The following is a 25244-nucleotide window of genomic DNA, read 5'->3' as shown; positions in this document are numbered from 1 at the left end:
TTGGTCACTTCGAGCCGGATTCGGGTTTCCGTGCTCGCAAGTATATTCTTGTGTGTTGGTGAACAGTAGTGTAGACATCGGTACACGTCCACGTCGTTTGTAAATACTTTGCCGGATTATAAGTATTTACAGCGGCTGGACAAATTCAAAAAAACTGTGTACTCTACAATTATTACGTAGGGATACACGTATTTATTTCGGTTACTATTTTATTTATGTACATCGGATACTACAAGAAACGTCAACGGTTTTAGGCGTTCTTTCGGACTATTATTAGTGTTTCGGTCGGGTTTGTATTGAGCATTCTCCTGTTTCGGGTTGTGTCGGTTGAAGGTGGTAGAACTCTACGTGGTTCGACTCCGGCAGCACCACCGCCACATCTATTTCTGCCATTACAGCAGTGTTTGGAGCTGCTGTATTTTGGTTTGAAAAAGGTGTGGTAAGGGAGATATACTTAATCGAGGCGTTCCAACTTAGTCCTCAAGAGTAACAGCGCACGTGTGGTCATTTACACCAGGTGGAGGTGGACTGCATGGTCGTTGTTTACTCTATTATTTCGGTCGGTTTTATTTCGGTTTGGATTTTTATTATTGCGGATTATAATTTACATTCGGTAATATTTTGTGCTTTCATATTTGTCAAGTCGGTTGACATATAATTTTGTGACAGCGTTCTATCGGTTTAAATTTAATTTAATTTTTTCTTATTTCATTTTTTTGAAATGGCTCCTAAATCTAAACAAAGGTTGAATAAATTAAAATACGATTTAGCAATCCATAATTTGGATTCTATTTACGATCTTTCTCAGCGGGAACCTAAATCTGAAATAGATAAAAATAATTTTAAAATACGGTATCATGATTTGGATCGTAATTATGAAGAATTTACGTCGATGTTTTTGGAGCTGCAATCGGAATTGGACGAAGGCTCTGATGTGGATTATTCGGACGATTTCAAAAAATATAATGGAATATATTATGATATCAAGAGGAAGTTTTTAGAAATATCATCTTCGGAGACTGAACATGGTTCGGAGTTCAGGTCAATGGATGATGGTGACAAGCGGAAGCGGGTGGTTTTACCACGGATACAGATTCCTACATTTTCGGGAAAAATAGAAGAATTTGTTTCATTTATGGATTTATTTAATTCTTTGATATGTGAAGATAATGCTTTATCTGATTCGGAGAAAATGTATTACTTATTAGGTTCATTGGCTGGAGAACCAAAGGTTTTATTGCAACACTTATCTATTTCGGGAGATAATTTTTCGGTTGCTATGGATCTATTGAACAATAGATATAATAATAAAAGATTGTTAGCAGATAAACTATTTTATAATTTGTTTCATATTTCACATGTCACCAAACATTTGAGTTCTATTAAATTATTTTTAAATACATTATTAGAAAACACGAAAGCGCTAGAAAAGATGAATTTTCCGGTTGATCAGTGGACACATTTATTATTTTACATTAATTTTCAAAAATTAGATAATAGTCTAAAAAAAGGTTTTGAAGAAAGGTTTACAGGAAAGGAGTTTCCGGAATTTAAGGATTTAATAAAGTTTTTGGAAAACGAACTTAGGATTTTGGAGTCAAGTGGTGATTCACATCGGACATGTGGCACTACTAAAACTCATGAGGCATTTCAGGAAAGTAGGCAGGTAGGCTGCAAATGTTGTAAAAAGGGAATACATCATCTTTCCAAATGTAATAAATTTTTATCTTTAAGGGTGGGTCTTAGGAAAGACTTTATTAAAGAAGATAAACTATGTTTTAGATGTTTTAACTCTCATAAGATAGCGGACTGTCAATCTTCATGGGTTTGCTTTAAGTGTAAGTCACCTAAACATCATCATCTTATTCATATGGATTTACCTCACTACCAGACAGCATCGGGCAGTGCAAGGTCGGCGGCGACACCTACTGTGACCGGTAACAGTAGGGCACATGCCTCTAATGTTGTCGCGGATAGGGTGGAGGATAATCCATATACTGCATCTGTTAGCGGATCTAACAGGGCAAATATTACGGTTTCGAATCAAGGTGGTGCTTCGTTGACTTCTAACATGATTGAAGGTAACATGTTTAATCGTACGGTTCTTTTGTCTACGGCCATGGTGCATATTAAGGATGAACATGGTCAATATCAAGAAGCGCGTGCATTATTAGACAACGGTAGTCAAGGCAGTTTTATTTCGGAGAGTTGTGCCAATAGATTAGGTTTAAGGCGGTTTAAAACAAATGCTTCTACAGTCACGGGGCTGAGTGGCATACCAGTGGATAGTGGTAGAAATGGGGTTAATATAACGATTCGACCGCGGTTTTCAGGTCGACCGTTATTGGTATCTACTGCTACTATTTTAAATAAAATAACTAATCAGTTGCCTAGTTTCAATTTACCTCAAGAGATTTGTAGTCATTTCAAAGGACTACCTCTTGCGGATGAATATTTTTACCTTAGTCGGGAGGTTGATATTTTAATCGGTGCGGATTTATTAGGAGAGGTTATGCTCGGGGATATTGTTAAAATAAATAATAATTTGCCTCACGCTATACAAACTATTTTTGGTTATGTATTGTCCGGGCCTTTTTCATACGCGGTAAATAATGATAAAGGTGCCCAGAATATTAACGTTTGCCAAACTTTCACGAATATAAAATCGGATAATTTGGTACATAAGGTTAGGGACACTAACGACAATTCTAGTGCCATTGCGGATTGGAGACATTTGGATCATAAAATTTATAATAAAAATAATAATCAACGGGATGATACACGGCGATATGCGTTAGGTTCGCCATATTTACCAGATACGCTTACGGTAAATAGTTCTTTTTCATCTGTGAGAAAACGGTTCTCCATCATGAAAAGACAGCGTGCGGTAAACAAATTTCGAAAAAAGTTGTAAATTTAATTTAGCGGTTTTACGGTTTTATTTTAGTTATATTTTTTATGGCTTTAGTTCATTTATTATTTTGTTTTATTGGTATTTCATTGTAGAATATTTTGTTTTTTGGTCAAATGGATTGACACATTTAATGGTTTCATTACCTACGGATAGGGTGAATGTCACCGGGCTATTTCACATTGCAAACGGATTTTGCTTTTCTTTATTTTAAAGATTTTGGGGTTTCGCGGTTAAGGAATCCTAAAGCCTTATGGTGTATATCTTTTTGAGGTTTTGTTTGTTCTTGTGCAAAGGTTGTACAATGAACATTAAGTGTCAACGATTTGATGAAGGAAGCCTTTCTTGTAGCATTAACTACATTTATTTCTCGGCGGAGTCTTTCACATGTCATTCGGTTCGACTGTGGGACAAATTATACAGGTGAAAGAAAACAATAGAGTGAAGAGATGTCAATTGGCGCAAGCTCTTTATCAAAAGATTTTGGAGAAGATGGAGAAGTCAATCTCTTTACTCGCTTCAAACTAGAAGTTAATGGATAAAACCTGGAGGATTATTTAAAATTGGAGATTTAGTTTTATTAAAAGAAGAGAACTTGCCTTCTTTAAAAATGGAAACTAGATCGGTTTTTGGAGTTACTGCCTGAGAAAGATTGTATTATTGGGATAAACTGAAAATAACATCGGTTATATTTATTCGGCCTATGGTTAAGTTTTGTAGGCTGCCTTCGGAATAGGGTTGTCACAAACTTGTTTGTGTTAATTTATGTTTATTATATGTTCGGTGTAAGCCTTTATTTTTTGGATTTTGGTTGATAAAGGCTTGGCCTTTCTCGGGCGGGGGTATGTTCAGTATTTAGAACTGGTTGAAATACTGATGATAAATAAAAGGAGTAAATTCAAAATTTAAAAGGTTGACGTTTCTGTCATAACACACATTGTACATACAGTCGGTATTCAGATTTCGTCACGGGACGTATAATATAATTTATATTTATTACGGGGGTCCTGGGGACCTATTTGGACGTCGCGAGTGTGTGTGCATCACGGTCGATCGGTCGCCGAAGGGAGCACCGCACAGTTCTACGGTATTTATACATATATTCACCTACACTATCGTCACTAGCGCACAAGGGTTCCAAATTATATTTCGGATTAGAAACCAGCGACCTAAAACTCTACAATGACATTAATTTAAACTTCATCTTTAACTTTTAATGTCACATGTGGGGTTAAATTTATTAACACATGATTGTAGCAAATAGATAGACCGACAAAAAAACATTTTCTATATAATATATACTATATAATAATATTAATTACTGATTTAGAATTCAATTTGGTCGTCACGAATCCAAACTTATTACAACAATTGAATTCTGGATAACGATAACAGATCTGTGTTTGATCGGTTTACGAGGAATAGGCCAAATCAATCTGAAGTTCGAAATAATATTTCTTGGAAATCTATGTCTTGTAAATAAATTATTGTAATGATAATTGAAGTTACCCAAAGGAACCTTCTGATAGAAACCAACATAAATGAATGAATTTAAAGTATCTGTCCAAGAAAAACATATTCTAGTATTGACATAATACTAAAAGATAAAGAAATACCCTTTTTTTGTTGACGAGAGGGAAACCTTCTAAACGATGACGGGTTATGTGGGACTTACCGCACTAAAACACCCCCGGTGACCGTCCACGGCGCTGCGTAGAGGACTCCGTGATCTCCTAAGCAACGCAACCGGAGTCCTATTAGTGCTTTGCCCTGTCAGGCTCCGTTCAGATGACCATGAAGCTCGCCACTCCTCGTGAGGCGTACGATGGTATGCGGTCACACATACCATCGTTCTTAGAGCTACACTCTTGCCGCCCGCAACCCCGAAAGCCCCCTTTTAGTCGCCTCTTACGACAGGCAGAGGATACTGTAGCCCTATTCTGGTCCCGGAACTACAGGGATAAAGAGATACAGGTAGACCTAAATGTGTGTTATATAACGATAAAACAAAGTGCCAATTGTTTCGATAAATGAGTATTATTATTTAAGTTGGGTATAGGAAGAATTTGCATCTGAAAATTTTATATAAAACTAGCTGACCCGGCAAACTTTGTACCGAATCAAAATCTGTTTATCAAATATATTTCATATAAAATATAGCCTATGTTACTCGTGGATAATGTAGCTTTCGAATGGTGAAATAATTTTTAAAATCGGTCCAGTAGTTTTTGAGCCTATTCATTACAATCAAACAAACAAACAAAGTTTTCTTCTTTATAATATTAGTATAGACAACACAGATATTATTTTTATGTGACCAAGAACATATATATAATCCTAACAGACAATTATTTAATGAAAAACTTTGACGGACCGAAATTCAATCTTAACTTTACAATGTCCTACATAGTAACCTACTACCGTAGCAACTAAAGTTTGTACATTATCCTTCAAAGTTAGAAAATAACACATCTATTTTCGTAGTACCTGAAGTCGGTAAAAGTTAACGGTGACGTTAAACTAAATAGCTTTTCAAGTGGAGTCACTTGGATGAAACTTCGAAAAGGGTTTTCGTGTGTTGCTTATAGTTTTCAGTTGTATTTGAATTTTATCGTCTTAAAGGTGGATAAGGGCTGAAATTGTAAGTGAATATATCTATTGTAGTGTCAAACTTACGCGGTATATCAATATTAGACATTCGTATGTTATAACGCTCGAAAGGTATTCTAAAAAACAATATATTCTTCTACAAAAATCAAAATTTACGGTAATATATCTTTATATACCAATTTCTAACAGTTCCTTTACAAAATACATTGTAAAAGTCAGATAGTATTTCATAACTCAAAGTAAGACTGAATATTCTAAAATTATATTAAAATAGGAAAAGTATTTAATTGTGACGTAAATTATAAATCAGCTATTATTTGGTCTATACAAGTTACATTATTTAAATCTATACTAATATTATAAAGAGCAAAACTTTGTTTGTTTGTTTGTTTGATTGTAATGAATAGGCTCAAAAACTACTGGACCGATTTTAAAAATTCTCTCACCATTCGAAAGCTCCATTATCCACGAGTAACATAGGCTATATTTTATATGAAATATATTTGAGGCGGTACAAAGTTTGCCGGGTCAGCTAGTATATTATAAATTCTGAAATATTATTAGTCTAGTATCATAATATATTGTCAAAAAAGATCGAAAAAGGCAACAGTGGCAAAAATGTTAGAAGATGATGGAAATTATTTTCTTGAATTTTATTGTGCTTCTGTTATTTACTAAAGAAATACTAATATTTCTTACTTACTTACTTACTAAGTTACTTAGTACTATATATAAGTTACTTGGTAAGTAACAGTTTTTGGTCAGCAAACTTTTCGGTCCTCTAAATAAATGGTTGAATGTTGGATTGGGATAACCCCATCTGGGGCAAGGTAATCTGGAAATTCTAGAAAATTCTAGGGTAATCTAGAAAAAATTGAACCGTTTTATACCAGGTTCTATACGTTGCAACGTCGAACGTGAACGTTTCTCGGTTTGAATTTCCTACAAAAGAATTTTCTATTATACGGATTATAAAGGAAAATTGTTATTGACGCAAGGAAGCAAATAAGCCTTTATGCGCGAACCTTTTATACACAACTCAAGTTTGCGTCATGATTTTATTTAATTGTGGTAATATTCTTTGTAGTTTGACTGCAGCCATTATAACTATTCTATTATATTTCTATTTATATCTGCATATTTTTACCCGCTACGGAGGGTATATTATTTCCATGTATGTATCTATGTATGTATAGTGACATAGTTTTTATTTACTTTTATTGTAATAAGTTATAACTTGCTTTGGTGGGGCTTTACTACTTAGCATTTAAAAACAGATTTTATTTCCAATTACATTTTTGACTGAAGTATTTTACGCTAAAAATAATACAAAAATAATTGTACAACTTTATTGAAGATTTTTTAATAAGCCATGTACAGAAGTAAATATTTAAAATACATGTTCCTATATTTCATAAATCCTGTTATTATTTTTTTCATTTTTTTTTCAAAATAATTTATTTCCGTGTAATCTCTATTCTGGTTAATGTACTCTAATATTTATGTAACCTTACTTAGGCCTCATAATAAAAACGATAAGTTTATTATGGAAAAATGTGTGTTGAAAAATTTCAGGTCAGAATCACACACCTTCATTTCACGCATTTTCGAAATCTGGTCCCTAACAAACAACGGATGAACAAAAATCTACGGAACCATTTAAAACTTAAAAACTTGGAACTCCGCACAAATTCCCTTATATCACCTTTACGTTCCACCCTTATTGAATGCGAGCTTTCTCAGCGTTCCGGTTTGTGACAAAAGTTCCTACGGATAGTAAAGGAAAATTGTTATTGACGCACGCCGACGCAACGGCGCAAATAAGCCTTTATACGCAAACCTGAAATTCACTTTGCGTCACGATTGTACTTAAGTTTGTCAGTACTTTTCGATTGTCGTAACATTACTGTATTATTACAATAGTTTGAAGGTGTTAGAACCCTTTGTGGTTCGACTACTACCACACCTATTTCTGCCTCATAACAGCAGTGTTAAACTCTTCTGGTTTGAAGTGTGTGGTAGCGGAAAAATACTTTTCCGAGGCATTCCAGCTTAGTCGTCAGCAGTACAGACGCACCTGTGGCCGACCGCAGGTAGGAATATCTAATCCTATCTGGGGTTGATTACAGATGTCCATGGGCGGCTGTAGCATCTAACCATCAGGTGGACGGCATGCTCGCCTGCTACTCCTATATTATAAAAAAAAAAAACAAATTCCATATTTCTTTTAACTGTAAAGTATTTAATCTACAGAATCTAATTATCGCGTGCTTTAGCGGTGCAGATACATCTCGTGAGAAAATCTACTCTAAGAGCTAAAGATAAAAGATTTTCAAAGCGTGAAGTGTAGCAAATCGCACTTGGATAGTGTGATACTATCCTAATCCTTCTTATTGTGACAGAAGCCTCTTGCCCAGCAGTGGGACGATAATGGGTTGGCAACAATGAAAGCAAACTACTCATTAGTAGCCAAATTTTCCAAAGCTATTATTAAAAATCCAATGTTAATCTTGTTATTCAAATCTTAATTAATTTGACACTTTTAGCTCAAAATTAGAAAAACTTTATTTTCGATGTAATTTATTCTCTTATCACAATGTTCTCATGTCACATTGTTAGTAACCGTACTCCTCCGAAACGGCTTTACCACCGATTTTCACCAAATTTTATGTGCATATTCGGTAGGTCTGAGAATCGGCTACTATGTATTTTTTATACACCTAAGTGAGAAGCTGTTCACCCTTAACATTTTTTTATTTATACGGCAACACAACGTTTGCCTGGTCAGCTAGTGATTCATAAAAATGTTAACATTTTTTACTTGATTTCCTGAATTAATATTTCGTATTTAACAACATTAAAAGATAAACATAGGAGACCAATTAAGGTTAATATTATCAGATTCAATTGTGTGGTGATATAACTGATATAGCTATCGGTTATAATCTTACTACATTTACCACTGTATGTTATTACATTTTACGCTTACACATCTACTCATGTTTTTTTAATAAAAAATTAGGCTTAGTAATAGGTTTTCACATTTACCCTTTGAGTGCGGGACCCTAAAAAAACACAAACGTTTTAATTATTTTATACTTACCGAGAAAATTTTCAAATGTAGAACCTAATAATATTAACCAAACACAGGCGATTCAATATATGAGTAGATATTGAACTTTTATTTGAATGTTAATCGAAATTAACGCTGGAGAGTTCAGATTAGGCAGTTTTAAAGTAAACCTTGATAACGCTGTTAAAACATTATTGTATAGCCTCAGTAACGATCTGAACTGGTATTCACTTTGAGTTAGTTCTTGTAAAGAAAGGTTTCAAAGCTGGAATTTAATGAGGAAAGTTTATATGTATGTATTAGAAGCGAATGAGGTTCTATTGATATGTGGCCGTTTCAAAAAAGAAAATATATTTAGTTGCCTGAAGTTTATCTTCCCATGCAATGCCTATGAGGAATATTTTCCTTGCTTCGGAGGAGTCTGTAATATCTCTCTTATAATAACTCTATCTTTTGAAATTGGTACAACGGCGACGCTAGCGGTACCACTGCCACACCTGTCTCTACTATCAACCGTGTTAAGCGCTGCCGTTTTCTGATTTAAAGGGTGTAACGGAGACATACTAAGGCATACCAGTTTTATTCTCAGGAGTCGTTACTCCTGAAGATAAAACTCAGTCGTTACTCCTGAGGTCGGCCACAGATGCACCGTTGTGCATCTGTGGCCGACCTCAGGTAGGAGTTTAATCCTGTCTGAGGTTGATTACAAATGCCCGTGGGCGGCAGTAGCCACTAAGCGTCAGTTGGACTACATGCTCGTCTGCTACTCGGATATTATAAAAAATGTCTATCTGCCTAGAGACATTTAACTCTAGTTAAATGTCTCTAGGCAGATAGACATTTTTTAGTGTTCTAACACAGTAGCTTTCATCATCATCATCATCAACAACCCATTACTGTCCCACTGCTGAGCACGAGTGAGTATTGGTAGACATCACATATCTTTGAGATTTTTTTTATAAATCTCTCAGATATGCAGGTTTCCTCACGATGTTTTCCGTCACCGTTTAGCAAGTGATAATAAATTTCTAATACGCACATAACTTTGAAAAATCAGAGGTGCGTGCCTGGGATTTGAACCTCGGACCCCTCGATCGGGAGGCCGAGTTTCTGAACCACTAGGCTATCACTGCTTACCCTACTATACAGTAGCTTTACTCTACTATAACTTATAGGCCAGAAAGGAGCCCCTTGGTAAACGCTTAATCCTTTAATACATTTCATTTGATGAAATGTACAAATTAAATAAAATTTTATTTGTAAGATATTTTATATACTTTTGAACGTAACTTCGTAGTAGTGCTTCGTAGACCTCCTGATCATTAACGAAGCAATTAATTGCAAAGCTAAGCGTTTATTATCTTAGCTATATTCATTACAGCACCCAGTATAAAACGGGGTTTAGTGTTCAAGTTTTAATTATCAAACTTATTGTATTAATTAATATGTCTATATTAAATGCAATTTAATATAGACATAACAAAAAACAATCATCTACCTGACGTGGCCGTTAAGGCCGATGGACATCTGTCATTAATCCCAAATAAAATATTTATTTATTTATTTAATCAAACTTACACCTAACAACATACGTTAGTCTAGTGAAACAAATATTAGTAATTAAAACATTGATAATTAAATTAAATATGAATTGGTAATAAATTACATAACATTAATACATTACATAAATTACATTAAATAAATAAATAACATTTCCAACTGAGGTCGGCTACAGATGACTTGCATCTCCAGAGGACTAAATTGGACGCCTTGGATAGGTATCTCGCCCGTACCCATCCTCAAACAGCAGCGCTTAACACTGCTCCAATAACAGCAGAAATAGGTGTGACAGCGTTACCTCCGACATAGAGTACTACCGCCTTTTGTTTACAATTTGTCACATAAACAGGTTATTGTACAAAGTAATATTCCAACTATTAATTGGGCCGCTAGGACAACGTTTTACTTATAAATAGAAATCTGTTTCACATCTATTTCTATGTGGTAATTGTAATTTGTGGTATTGTAATAACTATAGCTACAGCACAAAATAGAACGTACTTGAATTCTTAATAAATCTCCATTTATTCCTAATTGGTACTTTAGCTGTCGAGTACGTGGGGAATAGTAATTAAATATAATTAGTGTTCGTTAACGGATAGGTTCTTATGATATAAATGTAAAATATTTCTATCTAAAACTATTTTTGGTTTGTTTATTTTTTTCTAATGGCTTTTTAGGTAAAAACTCAGTACCTACTCGTATTTAAGTTTTTAATTTATTAAGCTGCGAATTATTAAAAATATAATAAACTAGTGGTGCCCGCGGCTTCGCCCGCATTTTAAAGAAATAATATGACAGTGGTGCCATCTGGCGAAAATTGGTCTTACCAACTCCCAAACCCTCGTGGGCTTCTTGGACAACAACTTTGCTAAAGATCATCACTTGATCAAATACATAGTTTCCGATTCTATAACTACTTACGAATTAAAAATTAATTAAAAACAACCTTTTCCCACGGACTAAATTGTGAATCTAAACCATTCTCAAGTCACCTTGAACACACACCACAAATTTCATCAAAATCAGTCCAGTCGTTTAGGAGGAGTTCAGTGACATACACACGCACATAAGAAATATATATATATAAAGATGTGTGTGAAGTCTACCAATTCGCAATTTGCCGGTGCGGTGATCTATGGCCTAGCACTCCACCACGAGAGGAGACCCATGCCCAGCAGTGGGACAATAATAGGTTAACGACAATCGCGATTCATATTTTCGTAGGAAAAAACCAATGAAAAGAAAGTCTATAAATAAAGAAGTAGGTAAGGCATTTTATGACTATTTACGTTATTTATGACATTCTTTTTTGATACCTGTTTTTATATATGAGTATATAATAATGCAAATTAGAAATAATTTGTATATATTATTTAATTATCTTTGTAATTTTACAAAAAATAATTAACATAGATCTTAACTGACTTTATTCATGAAAAGAAAAACAAATCCTACCTTTAACTCATAGAAATCTATTGTTTTAAACGCAAAACTTATGTTCATATTTATGACTACTATGAACTCAGATCAGCAAAAATAAATGAGTATGTAATGTAGGAAAACATAAACCGAAATACGTCTAGCTAAACTATTTTGTTATTACTATGAGGATCAAATATACTAAAATTTATCTTGGTGCCATTCAAAATGTTATTTATGTGAATTTTGATAAATCCTGTTGACTTTGACTCGACTTTGACTATGTTCTGATATTTTTTACTCGACTGCGCAGCGCATAATGTGATTACCCGCGTATGTATGTATGTTTGTTGAGTTTTTTTTCTTTGTTTCGCTCTAAATTTGTCCGTTTTTAGGGTTCCGTACTCAAAGGGTAAAAACGAAACCCTATTACTAAGACTTCGCTGTCTGTACGTCGGTCCATCTGTCACAGGGCTATATCTCCGGAACCGTAATAGATGGCACATGATTTTTTACAGAGGATGCATAACGGTGTCCGCTATAACAACAAATACTAAACATAAAATAAAATTGAATATTAAAGAGGGTCTCCATACAACAAACCGGTATTTTTCGGCATTTTTCGATCTAACTATATAAAAATTAAGTATTAATCTATTACGGTTCAGGAGACAGGCCGGTGACACAAGGACAGAGGGAGGCTTAGTAATAGGGTTCTTTAGATGCAGAACCCAAAAAACGTTCCAAATCACAACATTTTATTTTATCGTTTAAAATCCGCATTGTTTACAATAAAACGATAATGGGGACCAATTTATCATAGCTTACCGTATCAGTTCGTAAAGCTATAATCCTACGATTTATGCAATCACAAACCACGGTTCGTTCCTTGAAATATTAATGCAGATAAGGTATTCGTTTTATCGCGTAGTAGTAAACGATAAAAATAAAGAGTGATTTGTTAAATGGAAAAATATTTTTCCGTTGAACGGTATACAATGGTAATTATGCTTGACAATGTTTAAGTCTGGGTTCGATTGTCGACTATGTACGAGCGATATAGCTTAAATATGAAAATGATAAAGTTACAACAACGTGTCAGAGTTGTGTGAAGGAAATATTATGTTGCATTTATTCTTAATTTTCTCAAGTTTGTTCCAATTTAGCAGAGCTTATTCTGCAAAATAATGATAATCCACATACATTCACTCCTGTTATTACGCAGAAATAGTAAAAAAACATTGTAGTAGTCTAAGGGTATATTTTCGTAACAACACTTTTTAGTTAATTTATATTAATAAGGGTCTATTTAATTGCTGGTGAGTAGCAATGTAGCGGTAAACTGTATAAAACGAAAGAAGTATATTATATGTTTTTTAGAGAATAAGATGTCATGGAATGAATTGTCAGAGAAAATAAATAATGGAGTTGTAATCGAATCTTTTCTAATATAAAATAGTAATTCAGGAATAATGAGCTTATACAACAACATGTCAAAGTTGTGTGAAGGAATATTATGTTACATTTTTTCTTAATTTTATCAAGTTTGTTCCAATTTAGCAGAGCTTATTCTGCAAAATAATGATAATCTACATATTTTCACTCCTTTTATTACGCAGAAATAGTAAATAAGCATAGTAGTAGTTAGTTGAAACGAGACCTCTCAATCAGGTGGTTCGAGATTCGAACACGAGCACGCAACCCTAATTTTTCAAAAATATGTATTACCAAATAATTATCAATTGCACTCGTACTTAACGGAAAAGAAAACATCGTGACGTAACCTGCATACCTATAAAATCTTAAAAAAAATCAAAAGCATGTGAGGTCTACTAATTTCCCAGCAGTTGATAATGATGATGATCTGTGGCGGTGGTGCACACAGAATCGAACCGTAAAGGCTACTTTCACCTGTCGCTTATCTGTGACGGTGTGACAGGGACACCGGCGGAACAAGTCGGCATAGCATTTCCCATCTATTTCTGAGTTGCGTCCATGACATGTTCGCATGAATTATGTAATGCAGCGGCACTCAACCTTTCACGTTTTGACGTACAGAAAGTACGATAGAATTGTAACGAAAGCAATTTAATATATGTATATCTGTATTCTGAACTTTTCCTCAATTTGAAATTTTATTGCTGCTCTTTTTGTTTTTGTTACGGGGTTTTTTTTAAGAAAACAGCATTAATGTTTGATATTAAGAGTGTTGCTTAGTGTTTAATACAGTAAAGTTGATATAAATGTCAAAATGTGATTTCAATTTACGTATAAAAATAACTACAGGAAAGTCAATCAGTATAATTTATTAACCTCAATTGGCTACTGAATGCACTATTTTTAAAACTGAATGTACATAAATATCGGTAGAACTACAAGTATTAGATAAATATTTTAGGTTATTCAAATATCACTGAACAAACATCATACAACTCAAAAAATAATTTTGAAAATAACTGATTAATATTGTAATAGTATCTAAACATCCTATTTGGCGTTTCCAATATAATTATATTCTTGTTATTAAATAATAAAAATAAAATGTTTAAGTTTTCTCTAAAGAAAATTCTATATTTTTAACGAGGATATCGCTACCGACAGAGTTATTTATTATTGTTGCACGTGCATGACATTTGGGTTGCCGCCAAGAAAAGGTTGAGGACCGCTGTCGGAACATTTATGTGAACCACTGTCTGTCATCGATTGGATTATTTTAAAATATTCAGCCTTGTATCGACCGCGGTTGGTTTGAAGAAAGTGGTTATTATTCTCTAGAATTATTTATTAGTTATTCCGCATTTGTATTTCATGTTACGTCTTGTTGTAGTTTTGTCGTCTTAAAGTGGAAACCGTCTACTTTTTATTCTCTCTTGTTAAACAGTGAAAGAAAAACGTTGAAGACTGTGATAAATTGTCAAAGTGTCTACCAATTGCTGGGGAAGTATGCTGGATTCAAACACTTCTCACTCTGAATGGAGGTCTCTGCCCAGTGGGACAAAAATGGTTCTAATAGTTTTAATAATCTAGTGGTAATTTTTAAGTTGGTAGAACCCTTTGTGGTTCTACTCCGGCGGCACTACCGACACACATTTCTGCCTAATAACAGCAGTGTTAAGCAGCACTGATGTCTTTTGATTTGAAGGGTGTGGTAAGGAAGACATGCTTTTCCGAGGCGTTATAGCTTAATTAATGAGCTCGGGGGTATCAGGGGTGCATCTGGCATGATCGACCTCAGGTAAGAATATCTAATCCTGTCTGGGGTTGATTACTGATGTCCATGAGCGGCAGTAGCCACTTACCATTAAGTGGACTGCATGCTCGTCTGCTACTTTTAGAATATAAAAAAGTTAATTCAGTATCTCTTGCTTAAACAGTGAAAGAAAATGTCATTTTCATCATTTTACTATTAAATGTCTGTATTTCTTCAAATTTCAGTAGAAATGCATGGAAACGAAGTACTGTAGTGTATCTATTAATTGACTGTGTATGTTCTTTCTATTTTCAGGTACGATATCACGTGATTTTATAAGCGACTGCGTAAGTAATATTTTTTTTTAGAAAAATCCACTAATAGAGTAGCTTACAGTACAAATAAATGAAAATAAATGAAATGAAATCCTCTGTGGTGTACTCCTACGGTACACCGCAAATCCTATGTCTGTCTTATAACAGCAGTGTTAAGCGCTGCTGTAATCTGCTATGAAGGGTGTGGTAAGGGAGACATACTTATGCAAGACATTCCAGCTTAGTCCTTAGGAGCAGCGTGTATGTGGCTGACTTCAGGTAGGAATCTGTTTTTATCTGGGGTTGATTACAGATGTCCTAAGGCGGCAATGGCCACTTACCGTCAGGTAGATTGCATGCTCGTCTGGTACTCCTGTATTATAAAACATAGCAATATTTTTGAAGGTGGTAGAACCCTTTGTGGTTCGACTCCAGCAGCACCACCGCCACACCTATTTCTACCTAATAACAGCAGTGTTAAGCCCCGCTATGTTCCAGTTTTAAGGGTGTGGTAAGAGAGACTGACTTTTCCGAGGCGTTCCAGCTTAGTCCTCAGGGGTAACGGCGCATCTGTGGCCGACCTCAGGTAGGAATATCATATCCTATCTGGGGTTGATTACAGATGTCCATGGGCGGCAGTAGCCACTTACCATCAGGTGGACTGCATGCTGGTCTGCTACTCCAATATTATAAAAAAAAAAATAGATATTCCGGAGGTTATTCAATAGCAGTTAAAAGTACTTATCAGTAACTAAATACCGGTTCGATGAAAGGCAGAAATAAACTTCCTCTCATTTCTTTTACTTTCCTGAACTTAAATTTGTTTAAAATTCCTTCAATTGAATGATTTTAACAAGCAAGAAACGTAATTTTTGAATGGATTGAAATTTATTTTCTTGAATAGTTTTCCGGGTTTTACAACGTGAAATAATTATTGCATTTCAATTGGAAGTTATTTCTTGAATAGTTGTTGGATTTTTTGAATTAATTGCAAGTCGATTGAAATTTCTCTCAAATTAATAAATGCGAAGAATTGGCTTTGAAACGTTTAAATTATTAAAGATTTACTATTTACTATATATTTATATTATAAATCCGAAAATAACTCTGTCTGTCTGTCTGTATGTCTCTTCTTCACGCCTAAACCACTGAACCGATTTTAATGAATTTTGTACAAAGATAGTCTGATACCCGAGAAAGGACATAGGATAGTTTATTATCCCGGAAATCCCTCGGAAACTAGGGATGGCGATCTAAGATCGATTAATCGAAGAAACGATATTTTGGACCAAAAAGTCGATTATTTTAATCGATATTAGTAAGGATTGAATCGTAAACCATGCATTTGATCAAGTAATGATCTTTAGCAAAGTTGTTGTCCATAAGCCCACGAAGGTTTCAGAGTTGGTACGAGCAATATTCGCCAGATGGCGCCACTGTCATTCCAATGAAGGTACGAATTTTCAGTTTTATGTATGTTAGTATGTCATATTATTTACTTTTAAACGCGGGCGAAGCCGCTGGCAAAAACTAGTTAGTAATAAAACATTTCAACTAGTAATTCAGGTCAGAAATTAAGTCTTCAAATAGGATTTGATCAATTCTTTATGTACTTATTACATTTGATATAAGGTAGTTAACTATGGATTATAATATTCAATGTAGTACTCGATGCTGGAAGGTCTATGCCCCTAGACATTATAACTAGCGCCCTATAGGATATAGATCCTAGCTGAGGTCTGTCACAGATGCGTTGCTGTCCCTAGGACTAAGTTGGAATTACGACAATATCTGTCTACGCATTTAAGATGCCTGAGGCATATAATTCGTAGGACCAAAAGAGACTTAGAATATCATACAACAGCATATACTTACACATAAAATGAAAATCATGAAAATCAAATCCCAAAATGGTCTTTTATTATCCCAGCATCGTTATCCTATTACTATCCCACTGCTGGGCACAGAGGTGTGCTATCAGAGTGAGAGCAGATTAGCTTAGATAATCCATCGGTGGCCAAGTGCGGATTGGTAAACTTTTTAAAAACTCCTAGATAACATTGTCAAAGCTCTTAGTAACGTTTCTCACGATGTTTGATAGCGACAATTAACAATAAAATTAAAATCATTATAAGTGACAATTAATTTTTAATACGCACATGACTCATTAAAATCCATAATGCGTGTCCGGAATCGAATCTCGGACCCTTTGATTTAAACACCGAATTTGAAACTACTAGTCTATCATACTTTCCATTCAAAGCAAAATATTAAAATATTCTACAATTACTACTCTTCATTTCTTTTATAAAAATAAAACGATTGCTTTGTACAGCAATATAGGAACACACCTATTGTTTCGTTTGTTTGTTTGTAAGACTTACACAATGCATACAAAATATAGGTCGAGGGTTCTGATTAGGTTCTTATAATATGTTATTTATTTGCTTATTTAATTTTATTTCTTTGTTTTCTTTTTTATATAATAATTGGCCAAGTGCGAGTCGAACTCTCATACAGAGGGTCCCGTACCACCAAATTTTCATTTGTATTTTTTTTCGCTATTAGCTATTTGTTGTTAAAGCGGCAACTGTTATGCATACTCTGTAAAAATTTCAAGCGTCTATCTATTACGGTTCCACAGATAGAGTCTTGTGACAGACGGACAGACACCGGAGGCTTAGTAATAAGGTTCCGTTTTTACCTTTGGGTACGAGACCCTAAAAAGGAAAATTGAATTAATTATTCTTCTGAACAAATTGCGGTTTTAACAAAGCTACCGAAAGCTGAATAACTCAAATAGAAAATCAAAATTTATGAAGTAATATAATCCACAGTAGTTCTAAAACAATTGGTTTATGGGCTTTGAACAGTTATCCCTTATAGACCCTAAAACATACCCCGATTTTGACCTTTGATATTAGCTAAGGGTTGAGTTATTTAATAATAATAAGTATTTTACAGCATTTATAGCTTAGTGATTAACTCGACCTCTCAACGGGCAGTCCTAGGTTCAAATCCTAGGCACCTCTGATTTTAAAAAGGTATATGCTTATTATAATTTCACTAGCTGACCCGGCAAACTTGTTGTCATATTAAAAAAATGTTAAGTTGAACAACCCTTATCACTTTGGGGTATGTAAAATAGATAGAAGCCGATTCTCAGACCTACTGAATATGCATATAAAATTTGGTGAAAATTGGTAAAGCCGTTTCGGAGGAGTACGGTAACTAGCACTGTGACACGAGAATTTTATATATAGGATAATCTTATATATGTTATAACGATGAAGGAAAACATCACGATGATACCTACATGCCTGGATTTTTTTTACGAGACGACGACGAGCATGCATTCCACCTTATTGTAAGTGGCTACTCCCTATGGACATTTATACTCAACTCCAGATACGGTTAGATTCCCTCCTGAGGTCGACCACGCCGCTATCCATGAGGACTAAGCTGGAACGCCTCAGAAATGTATGTCTCCCTTACCACACCCTTCAATCCAGAACACAGCAGTGCTTGACACTGCTGTTATTAGGCAGAAATAAAAAAGTTCTCATAGGTGTGTAAAGTCTTGTCCCTGTAGTACCGGGACCAGAATAGGGCTGCGGTATCCCCTGCCTGTCGTAAGAGGCGACTAAAAGGGGCTTCCGGGGTTGCGGGCGGCAAGGGTGGGAGCTCAAACCGTCCAGCAAGCAACCCCGGGAAGGACAGCGGTTTTGTGTGGCCGCATGTCGCTGTAATCACCAAGGGATGTGAGAGGAGCGTAAATGGCTCCCCCAGGGCAGAGCCCGATAGAAGGGCATCGCGTTAGGAGGACTCCGGTTGTGTTCCTTTGGAGATCCCGGAGTTCTCCACCAAACGCTGAGGACGGCCACCGGGGGGGTTTTAGTGCGGTAAAAATCCCACATAACCCGGCGTCACTCCCATGCCTTCGGGTACCTTTTGAAGGTTTCCCCCTCGTTAACAAAAAAAAAGGTGTGTAAAGTCTGCCAATTCGCACTGGGCCAGTGTGGTGAACCGTGCCTAACAATAGGACTGTAATAGCTAGATAACGAAATCAATTTCCCTATATAATTATATCTATCTATCTCCATGTCAAATTACATTGTCATTGTAAAATGCAAAAGCAGTGATAGCCTAGTGGTTAAGAAACTCGGCCTCTCGATCGAGGGGTCCGAGGTTCAAATCCCAGGCACGCACCTCTAATTTTTCGAAATGATGTGCGTATTAGAAATTAATTATCATTTGCAAAACGGTGAAGGAAAACATCGTGAGGAAACCTGCATACCTGAGAGATTTATAAAAAAAAAAAAAAAAAAAATCTCAAAGGTATGTGAGTCTACCAATACGCACTTGGCCAGCGCGGTGGACTATGGCCTAATCCTTCTCATTCTGAGAGGAGACCCGTGCCCAGCAGTGGGCCAGTAATGGGTTGATGATGATGATCTCCATGTCTATATCCGAATCAGTCATCTGACATAGGAAACATACTATCCTTAGTAATTAATTGTATGTCTCGTATCTAAGGGCAGAGGTCATATTGTGACTGTAGATAAGGCAAACGCTTATAGTTTAATAGGTATATTAACCTATTAATTATTATGGTGCTCTTTGTCATTTTACTGAAGCGATGCGGTATTTTTGTACTGGGGTTCTTATGTAGTTTTTATATGTATAAATACCTTATAGAGGGTAAGTTAAAAAAATGCGCATTTTTAAACTTTGTAATAATCGACGATGATTGTTTGAGTATGTCGACATTATAATTTCTACAATCAATTTAATTATTAATATCAGAGACTTATAATTCAAGTACCTATATCCGAATTAGGTATACCTATATAGGGTATCGAAATATTTTAAGAATAAATTTAAATATTTTCGCGGAAAAATAGCGTATTATTATAATATATTCTAAAATAAATTTTATTACAAACATAAAGAATATTAACAACTTGATTTTTGTTTTAGTTTCGCAAAAATATAGTTATTGTGAAAATAGACTAGACAGAACATTCATAACTTTTGAATAGCTAAAGCTAAAAACCTTGTATTATCTTATAAATCTTATCTTAGTTTTATTCAACTTCAATCTATATTTTAATAAACCCTTACATCACTAAGACACACACCACTAATGGGTGGCATAAACTACGATCAACTTCAGAAAGAACTTTTATTATATTTGCATTTGACAGTTCTAAGAGCCTACTTAAATCCAGTATCGGTTTAAGAAATAAAAACAAGATACGATACTCATCCCACGGGAACTGTCGTGAGAAGAACGGGACCTCGCCGGACGCTAATAAGCGAGACTGACAAACCGGACTCAAGGAAGTCAATTATGATGTACGGTGGAAATCAGTGTAGCTGATCACGCAATCGTACAATCAAATACGGGAAATTATTCTGACACTATCGTATATCCGCGGCTTTGCTCGCCGTCAGAGGTCGATACTAGTTGAGTTTATTTATTCCTCGGTAAAAATATTTTTTGGGGTAACACGTGGGATAAAAGTTACCCTATGTCCTTTTCTGGAACCCTGACAACGTGAGTGCAAAATTTCATGATAATTTCGGTGTTTCGGTTTCGTGGTTTAGGTGTGGCAAACAAACTTACTTTCCAATTAATAATATCAAAATTAAGATACAGATATATGAAAATACATTTTTTGTAACATAATAATTATAGTTTAAAAACTAAAAACCACGCTAAAATGACACAAGGAAAATCTTTAATCCTTATTGCTGACGATCCTGATTAGGTAAATGGAGTAACATTATTAAATTCGTGTATTGTCATCGATTCTTGGTAAGTGTTCAAAATTTTTAATTAATCGGACCGTTCAAAGTGGGTAAAAATCGAGTTCAAAGAATCCGTTACATACATGCATACATACATACAACCCAAGCTAATAAAAGCGTGGTAAAAATAGCAAAGGAGCATGCAGTCCACCTGATGATAAGTGACTATTGCTGCCCATGATTATCTGTCATCAAACCCAGATAAGATAAGAACTCTACCTGCGGTCGGCCACAGATGTGTTACGATATCTGAGCCGCTACAGAGTTCGCTACGGTAGGGATCTTATGTTATCTGTGGTTGATTGCAGATTAACTACAAGATTAAGTTGGAATGCCTTATAAGTATAAGTAGATAAATATGTCTCCTTTATTACATCGTAGTGCTACTGGATTCGAACCACAAAAGGTTCTAGCCCCTTTAGTATACCTTTTGTTTTTCTTTACGAGGGGGAAACCTTCAAAAGGTAACCTATGCCGTTTGAGCAATACGGGGTTATGTGGGATACTTACCACACTAAAACCCCCCTGGTGGTCATCCTCGGCGTTGCGTTGAGGACTCCAGGAACACCAGAAAACGCAACTAGAGTCCTCTTAGCGTGTTGACCCGTCGGGCTCCATCCAGGTGAGCATGACGCTAGCCACACCATCTGGTGTGGGTGATAATATGTGATCACACATGCCGCCGTCCTTCCCGCTGGCTCAGCGGTTCGAGCTCCCACTCTTGCCACCCGCTACCCTGGAAACCCCCTTTTAGTCGCCTCTTACGACAGGCAGGGGATACTGTAGCGCTATTCTGGTCCCGGAAACCTTCAGTACACCTGCAACTTGGAGTTTTTCCATCAGCCACTAAATACCATACAAGTTAAGTAACTCCTGAAGCTCCAAGTCTAATGAAACAGGCGAGACTTAGCGTCTCGGAAGATAACCCTAACTCATCAATGCTAAACTTCAAACTTTAATAGTTCGTGTCGAATAGTTTTCGAATAGTTGAATAGTTTCTTGGGATAGGTTAAATCCTTGTGATATGTTGGCGCTTGTTTATTTGGATATTTGGGAATTATATTACGTACTTGGAAATAGTATTAGTAGTCATTTGGCCTTGATGCTAGGTGTGCGGAGTTTGAGTCTTTGAGTTTGAGTCCATTTGATTTTACGAAGTCGTTAAAGCTAGTAGGCCTTATGCGCGGTTTAAAAACCTTTACCTAGGGCCTCTAAACTGAATCTTTCTCACTAATCCACATTGGAGCAGTGATGCTGTGTTTTGGTGGAAGGGCGTGGAAGCCGAATTACATAATATGAGGCGATTGTTTTAGTCTTCGGGAGTGACAATACATCTCCTAATGGTTTTAGGAAATACTCCAGTTCTACTATATGAAGATGGAGACAGATATCCACTGACGGCAATGACCACTCACGAACAGAAGGACTGCATGCTCTTTTTCTGCTTCAATTTTATAACAAATTCTTTTAAAACATAAAAATATGTACCAATGTACACCAGATATCTAATAAATATCACTAAATATAGCGAAAACCAATAAAACCATAAACAAATAGCAATATAAATCAGATAAACGACAATAAAAACATATTGTGTAAGTTAGAATGTTGTTGGAAATCGTTTTCGCTTGACGTAACGGCTTACAGGTATTACAATGATATAGTTGCATTGATAAATATCATGTTTACTTAGTATTGGACAGTATAATACGTTAATAAAACCAACAATTTCAATTTGATAACTAATTTGATACTTATACGTCTTACTTTATATCTTACTTTATAAAAATTGTTACTTGTATTTTCATTATCAACAACCCATTACTGTCCCACTGCTGGGCACGGGTCTCCTCTCATAATGAGAAGGACTAGGCCATAGTCCACCGCGCTGGCCAAGTGCGTATTGGTAGACTTCACATACCTTTGAGATATTTTTTTTTATAAATCTCTCAGGTATGCAGTTTTGCTCACGATGTTTTCCTTCACCGTTGAGCAAGTGATAATTAATTTCTAATACGCACATAATTTTTAATACGCACATAACTTTGGAAAATCAGAGGTGCGTGCCTGGGATTTGAACCTCGGACCCCTCGATCGAGAGGCCAAGTTTCTTAACCACAGTTCAAAGATTAGTGTCATACCTAGGGTCAGCCACAGATGCGTTGTTACTTCTAAGGACTAAGTTGAAACGCCTCGCATAAGTGTTTTTTTTTTTATATTTGAACCTGACGATAAAGCAGACGTGCTACCTGATGGAAAGTAGTTAACGTCGCCTATGGACATTTGCAACACCAGAGGAGTCGCCATTGCATCGCCGGCTTTGAAGGAGAGCTCTTTTTGGACTTATTTTGAAGAGCCCCATGTCGTAGCGTTCTGGGAATACCCCCCGGGTCTAACTTACAAATCGGAGTTCAGTAGCGCTTAATACTGCTTAGTTATTAGGCAGAAAAACTTGTCCAAGAGCATCTGAGCACCTCATCTGACAAACAAAGCTTCTTTTTTTTTTCTCTCTTATCACTTATATGTATATTTATTTATTATATTTAAAACATATTTATGTATGTATGTATAAAATATGTATATTATTTATTTATCCGTAATGTATTATATTTAACACCTGCCGCAAATTCTCTCCAATCACCAAGGGTTGACTGGTAGAGAATGCCATTAGGCATTAAGTCTGCCCTGTTGTAATTTAACTTTGTGTTACTTTTACAATAAATATATAAATAAATAAATAAATAAATGTGGCGGTGGTACCGCCGAAATCGAAATAAAGAGGTTTCTACAATCTTCAGAGGCCGTTAAAGTTGACATATAAATATTTTATGGACATTTTTATGTTGTCCGCTGTAATTGGTTCCTAGATGCACCTATTTCTACACCGTTTAACGATGTGAAAATTGGCATGCTTAGGTAAATTGGCCAAATGCGAGTCTAACGTGAACGTCTAACGTCTTTTAAATATGACTCAGACTTGATCAATTTACTTAGTCATAACGTAGGGTCCACGAAAACATCGTGGTCGGAAGCTAGCCAGATAAATCACATAAACGATGAAACCCAGTAGAAAATAAATAGTTTTCGATTAGGGTAATGGTCGCCTTAATAGCTTACAGGAAATACGAATGAGTTTCTATAGTTTTTTGTACACTGAGGTTAACTACAACTTTTTGATCTATGTAAATCGCGTTATTAAACATCTGTCATGCTGTAAATTAATGATCACTTGTTTAAAAGCTGATGGAAAACATCGTGAGGAAACCTACATACCTCAGAATTTTTAAGAAGAAAAATCTGAGGTATGTGTAGGCTACTATTTTGTTCATTTGGCCAGCGCGGTGTACTATGGTTTAATCCTTCTCATTACGAGAGAAGACCTGTGCTCAGCACGGACAGTAATGAGTTGATGGTGATAATGCTGCTATGCTCTAATTTGAATGTGTGATAAGAAAAATATAAGCCATGCATTTCAGATAGATAGATGGTAGAAGGTAGTGTGGTGAGCGTCAAGCTGACCTGCGCGGAGCCCGACGGGGCACCGCGTTAAGAGGACTCCGGTTGGGTTCCGTTGGAGATCCCCGAGTCTTCTACGCAGCGCCGAGGACGGCCACCGGGGGGATTTAGTGCGGTAAGAGTCCCACATAACCCTGTGTCGCTCCTACGGCACCGGGTACCTTTTGAAGATTTCACCCTAGTAAACAAAAAAAAAAGAACCTTTCTGATTCCACCTGCGAATACCAACACCTATTTATTTCGTGAATCAGTTGCCTTGGAATGTCGTGAATACTTAGTGACTTAGCTGTTTTACATATATCAAGTGAAAATCTTAGTTCTCAGGGGTAGAAAGACTGCTGTAATTGGATCCGTTAGAACCACAATTGTCCATGGGCGGCAGTGACCACCTACCATTACATGGACTGCTTGCATTAGCTACTTTAATAACATTTCAGTTAGTGATGCGAAAATACTTGTATAATAAACCTCAGGCGATTTAAACAGTGCAGAACTGCAGATACAACTTTCGTACCACTGAAGACAAATCTGCATTTCAAACAAACCACCCAATTTACGTGTTTTGCAGTTTCAAAATTCAATTCAGCACTAACAAGCCTCTCTAAATAAATATTGTGGTGAAGAGACCAATATTTGCATTTTACTTTTGTCATCATAGCGTAGTGTAAAAATAAACTGGATAGTATGTTTTAGCGTTTATCTTTTTTATCTAATAGAATAAACAAACAAACCTGTGTTATGTAGTAACTGATAGTTATACAGGCTGAATTTTACAAACGGGCCTTCAGGGCCAAATCCGAAACTATAAAGATTAGCGAAATTTGTCACAAAAAA

At 35.7% G+C, this 25244-nt stretch overlaps 1 protein-coding gene across 1 annotated transcript in view; it reads left to right on the top strand.

Moving 5' to 3' along the window:
• Positions 1 to 25244, top strand: part of LOC140746631 (5-hydroxytryptamine receptor 1) — a 184266-nt gene that overhangs the window by 48920 nt on the left and 110102 nt on the right. Inside the window, exon 2 of the mRNA XM_073078756.1 lies at positions 15082 to 15113. The gene's annotated coding sequence lies outside the window, so the exon portion shown is untranslated. The remainder of the gene's footprint in view (positions 1 to 15081; positions 15114 to 25244) is intronic.

The sequence above is a fragment of the Epargyreus clarus genome, unplaced genomic scaffold (genome assembly GCF_041222505.1).
Source record: "Epargyreus clarus isolate Ecla_fem2 unplaced genomic scaffold, WU_Ecla_fem_2.2 ptg000002l, whole genome shotgun sequence".
Classification (NCBI taxonomy): domain Eukaryota; kingdom Metazoa; phylum Arthropoda; class Insecta; order Lepidoptera; family Hesperiidae; genus Epargyreus; species Epargyreus clarus.
This window is presented reverse-complemented; position numbering and strand designations above follow the sequence as displayed.